General features: G+C 39.7%; 1 protein-coding gene across 1 annotated transcript in view; it reads left to right on the top strand.

Annotated features, from left to right (window-relative positions):
- The first annotated feature begins 468 nt into the window (after positions 1-468).
- The window catches only part of LOC139120082 (uncharacterized), a 79,288-nt gene continuing 73,756 nt past the window's right edge, over positions 469-6,000 (top strand). Inside the window, exon 1 of the mRNA XM_070684161.1 lies at positions 469-942. The gene's annotated coding sequence lies outside the window, so the exon portion shown is untranslated. The remainder of the gene's footprint in view (positions 943-6,000) is intronic.

Raw genomic sequence — 6,000 nt, 5'->3', positions numbered from 1 at the left:
TGTATACTTGTGTGTATATATATATATATATATATATATATATATATATATATATATATATATATATATATATATATCTTCAGCCATATATGTATATATGTACATATCTTCAGCCCATTCGCAAGTTTTTTGGTCAAATTCTTACTAACTTTCTGAATCAATATGCATGAAAATAAAGTGTGACATATTGGTCTGGGGTCGTTTCACCCATCTTTCTTACTAGTCTTTTTATTGTAATTTAACTTCTTGGTAAAATTGTCAAAATTATTATTTTTTGAGTATTTGTCATAAACTCTTGTTTTCGCCTTTACCTGTCAGGTTTCAAGTCTCAATGATTGAAATTCGTCGCAAAATGATACATCGGGGTATTAAAAATAAAAAGCCCGACATGATCACATTTCCAATCACCATGGACACGTCAGCATATTAATCGCTATCATCATAGCTGTAAATATTGATCACGTGACCCTGGATTGCTTGACTCATTTCAATTTTGCAGTCGTCGAGATCTGTATGCGCTATGCAATTAAGAACAATCGCAAATATCATACCATATAGTTATCAACATTAAGGTGACAACGAGATACCCTACTCAACCTTCGTTCTCCTGTACAGGCCGTCAGCAATCATCCTTAAATTTGGCCATATTTATTAATCAAGGCGAGGGCTGCAGAGTGAGGTACGCTCTTGGTTTTTTATTGCGTGCTTCCGTTTCGACGAGGCGTTTTGTGCGTGCATCTGAAGAGAGCCCGCAGTGCTGCTGCTGCCCGATTACTGCATAAATAGGCCGTCAGCTTCCAAGCTGACGAATGCTGGTATAACGATAGTGCTCGGAGCTGCATCGCCTCTAAGCATCTCTTCTAATACATCCGGTCGAGCTACAGGAAATTCAAGGATAAGAAGCAGGGGAAAAAAGAAATCTTGACCGCCCAAGAAGGAAAAGTAAGTGTTTTTCCCTGAAAGCTCTTCCTGTTTTTGTGTCATGCAATGGAGAAACAATTTTTATGTGAAAAAGCTGGTAAAATTTGATTTGCAATACATTCGCTCATACATTGAAAGGTTTGTCAAGGTAGTCGTACCTGTTTGGTAAAGTATTGTGGTGCGAACGAATTTTCATTTCGCAACGGCACGGTTTGGACAATGGCCACCGAAGAAGTTTGTGTGTTGTTGACGATGCACATATGAACCAAAATATGTCTTCTTGCAAAGTGAGGGTATACGTGTTTCTCCGCAGTTTTTTGATTGCACGGTTCGCTCTCCTCTTGTAAACAAAAATGATGGAAGTGTATTGGCGTCTGAATTTGAAAATTTACAATTATATGACGGACTAATGCCGAGCCGCACACGTACAGCTAGTAATTATGACTTCATATTTAACAAGTGCGCGACAAAAAAAAGTTTAAGCAGTGGAAACGAGTGTGTGGCTTCTGAAAATATGAAAAAGTTCATGTCGATAGTGCAGTGACCGTCACGTCAAAACTTTGGCGTCACTGTCAGCGATTTTGTCAAAGAAATTCTTTGGAGAAAATGAGTAAAGGTCGTTTACTGCCGAATAGTGTCTAATAGGACTCTAAATAAAGAACAATTTTTGATTTATTTCTGCGCATTCAAATTGATGGCATACTGTCCGTTTCTATTATAAGGAAAATTACCTCACTATTTAAGGTGGGGAGGTTAACTGATAACTTCGATTTCTAGAGAGGGGTGTCTTAAGGGCTCTGTCAGATATGATTTTACCACTTCGGAGGGGCGCTGGATAAGGGAAACAAATATGAAAATCTTACCAATCGATCACTTTCATTTTCCCCGTAAAACGCCTAGCGAACGCGTCTATTTCCTGTTTCGCACACTTTTTATCAACTGGCACATTTGACTATGCGGTTATTCCGTACTACGGTGTTCACAGCCAAAACGCAGAAATGAAATTACGATCAGATGATGCGAATTACCACCATTTTTCGGTGGAACATTTGGTTCATCTGAACCAATGGGAATGTCTACGAAAATCTTTGAAATCGTTCGCATTGACTGTCACACAAAGTAATTTGGGTGATTGTGTGCAATTAGCACTCGAAAGAAGCGAAATACAAAGTCGTATGCATGAATGAACGAACGTTCGTTAACGTTGAAACCTGAGAAGGATTTTTTTATAGATTATTGATGTATTGTATACTAAAAGTATGATAGCAAAACGATTTTCTGATTTCGAGATAATCTCTTGACCTCGTCGAATGATGTAATCGGAAATACCTGTCGTTGCCATGACACCTGGTTATTTAAAAACATGTCGTACGCCTTTTAATTATTTTCACACTGTAGATGAAAGTTCTTGCATGCTTGGTAGTAATGTTCATAGAATGGCGCCAAAAGAAGACATTTTTTGAATTGACAGTATTAACGTCTGACTTTAGCGTGAATTGGCTTTTGCAGTGCCATGGGATGGGTGGAAGTGTTTAATCATTGTCTAAAAATAAGTGGACGATTACCATTAAAGACAAACTGTGATTTCTTTTTATCACCAAATATCAAGGAGAAGAGAAATGATTTAAGTGAAAAACAGCAATGTCAAATGAATCGCCCAGAGTCTGGCCCGACCTCTTGAAAAAAATCAATCTTTTTTAAGAAAAAAGCCCCGCTTTTAAATACTCTTTCAATTAACTTCCTATTAAAAGGTATACAGTCACCTCGAATCTAAATATGCCCATATATGGTCAAAGGGGCGTTCCCTGGTATTCAAAATGACCATGTGAGGGCGCTGTTTTTAAAAAGCGGCCACCCGCCTAAAATCTGTGATTGGTTAGATTTTCTCTTTCCATGGTAACTGGCAAAATTGGAACAGGTGACAGTATACCTTTAACACCTGTGCATGTTCGGCTGCGGTAGCGCCATGATGAAGTAAACTGAATTTGTACTTTAGAGTAAAATATTAATTGACAGTGACAGCTGCGAACTTTTATCCGTACTTGGCTCGAAGAACTTTGGACCAGTGCCTTTTAAATCGCGTAAGAAAAATTAGGGTCGCCGTGTACATTGACGAACAAAGTTGTCGACGAAGTTGTCGTGTAAATTGATATTAAAATGAGACTCATTCACTCTGTTATTTCGAGAGAATTATTTAAAACTTCATTTCCAGGAAGAAAAGAAACTATGAATACTCCATTTTCTCTTCTGTTTACGAAGTAAGTCCACAAAAGCGGTCGCGTTGCGAATAACAGAACGGCTTTGAAACCGAACGACTGGACGTCTGTCCCATGGGCACTCTTAACGCTTTTAACGCGAGGGAATCAATCCCCGCCGTCTGTGAGAGAGAAATGTTGCCGGGACGGGCTGTTTTACATCATCACCGTGACGCGTACGTTGATGTTGCTGTTCACAATATCGACTGAACTGCTATACAGAGAGACAGAGAGATCTGTATACATCTAGCAAAACTATGGCAGGGTACGCTGATATAACGTACTCCCCCAACCCGTCAACAATAATGCTGCCATCTCAGCCTTAGTTAACGTCAATATTGCGTCTGTTCCACGATAATTTGATTATAAAACCCTGGCTCTAAAGCCCCCCTCCCCCTCACTCTCTTTCTAATCTTTGAATAGTAACATGTACATGTCAATCAATGCTTTTTTTGTATTGAGCAATATTGCATTTTCACTCTTTGTAAAGCTTGTACCCAATCGACGTAACAACACTCAATATGCATTTAAAATACTTTGCGTTCTACCTGCAGCAAGCACTGATTTGATGAAATAGGCGTTTCTGATACAATGGCTACGACACTTTCATAAAAGGCGGTGACTGAATTAATTTGCGATTAGGTTTCCTTTATCTCCATATAATTACTACCTTTAATTGTCCCGATTCAAATTAGAAAGATCGGGTTGGCGAGCATCATTAATTTCTCCAGCTTAACGTCATTTTGCGCTGAGCGAGTTGAAAGATTGGAGTTGTGTAATCAACGATTTTGTAACTCAAAATCTGCCAAATCCGCACTGTCATTTCATCCTGCATTGTTTTAATGTTTTGAAAACAATAAGCGGGCGTCAATTGTTGTATTTTTAATTGTCAACACAGAGCTCAGAATGTGGGCCTATAGCTGAATCTATTTGCCTATAACGTACACGAACGTTAGTGGCGTTTTATTTCTTAGAGAGAAAATCGATGATTAGGAAATCAATGCCTTCGACAATTCAAAGAATACTTCATTAAAAAAACTATGATGTGGCTCCAGGCGTTGTAACAAGATGTCTTCAGTATTGTATAAGTGAAGCGAAGGGAACTGATACCTCTTTCCAATCCCCTCGATATTACTCGTGGTACCCGCGAAAGGATATGAAAGCGTGGATGTAATTTTGGCGATCGGGGTGACCTGGCATCGGGCAGGCAGTGACTTTGCAAATCTAAACAAGGCACAATGATTTCGCGAGGAAATTTAGAAAGTTGGGAAGTTTTACTAGCTTTGAGCGCCACCAAGCATTATACAACTTTGGATATTAGGCGCTATATAAGTTTTTGAGATAGATAGATAGATAGATAGAGAGAGAGATAGATAGATAGAGAGATAGATAGATAGATAGATAGATAGATAGATAGATAGATAGATAGATAGATAGATAGATAGATAGATAGATAGATAGATAGATAGATAGATAGATACATAGACAGGCAGACAGACAGACAGACAGACAGACGGACAGCGTTTGTGTTCTGATCAGATTGGCTTATTGTCTCGTGTTTGTATATTATACAGCAGTCTTTGATATTCAAGTGACAAAATGTTAGATCTTCGTTCCATTGGTTCCCAAATGAGCACTTATCAGCCAAGCCGAGCGTAACACGACGCCTGATATGCAAATGTTTCCAGAGAGGGGTGACAGAGCCAAGTAGACGCGAACATACCGACCCATTAGGAATATCTAGCGGGTCAAAAAGCTGAGCTAGGGGAAGGGTCATGACCATTTCTGTAATACCAGAAATGATTGTTCAAAAGAGCAAGATTGTAAAGCAAAGTGGTCTGGTCCTCAGTCTCGAATATCAGCAGATTTGAATTTTCAGCCAGGACAGTGACAGCGTTTACTATATTCCAAATGCTGCAAAATAGAGAAAGCCCCTCGCGAACTATTTCGCGGATTTAGTGTATAATTCGTCCTGTTAAACCCAACGCCGCGTGTATAAGTAGGCGTAATCGGCTTTGTATCTTCATCTTCGCTGACGATGCGTCACTAAATGGAGAAAACACCGACCCGAGGAGAGAAAAAAAGCCTCCCGGGGAAAATTACCCGATCCAGCATCGTGGAAATGAAATCAGAAGTCTTAGAGCGAATCAAACTCAAATAGGGGCCAACTCCCCTGTCAATTAAGCCAGTTAAGTATAAACATTATAACCATCACACCTATCACTGGATATTGGAAACGATATCATATGAATACATACGGATTAGTTACACTAATCATGCCTGATGGCTCGCGGCGACCGATATTTGATAGGTTCTGTTTCATAAGACGGGGAAAACTTATATCGGATTACGATTTATTTAATCTCGGGGATTGACTTCCTCAAACTGCAACTTTAAAAACTGAACTGGGTTTGAAGTTTCAATCTATGCCTAATTTAATAAGTCTGTGCACTCAAGTCTGTGGAGCTGTTGCAGTAAAACTTGTGGATGAAAGAGACGGGAGATTACGGTGAGAGAGAGAGAGAGAGAGAGAGAGAGAGAGAGAGAGAGAGAGAGAGAGAGAGAGAGAGAGAGAGAGAGAGAGAGAGAGGAGAGAGAGAGAGAGAGAGAGAGAGAGAGAGAGAGAGAGAGGGAGGGAGAGAGAGGGAGAGAGGGGAATGGATAGTGTGTGTGTGACTGACTCTGTGACAGACAGAGTAAGAGACTGGCAGAGACTCAGGAAGAGGCTGTTTGAGACAGACACCGGTCAATGAGCGACAACGGGATTAAGTTATTCCCAAGACTTTTCATTCTGTTTGAATGAGAAATCACGAAATGACATAAC

Source organism: Ptychodera flava, chromosome 20 (assembly GCF_041260155.1).
Source record: "Ptychodera flava strain L36383 chromosome 20, AS_Pfla_20210202, whole genome shotgun sequence".
Classification (NCBI taxonomy): domain Eukaryota; kingdom Metazoa; phylum Hemichordata; class Enteropneusta; family Ptychoderidae; genus Ptychodera; species Ptychodera flava.
This window is presented reverse-complemented; position numbering and strand designations above follow the sequence as displayed.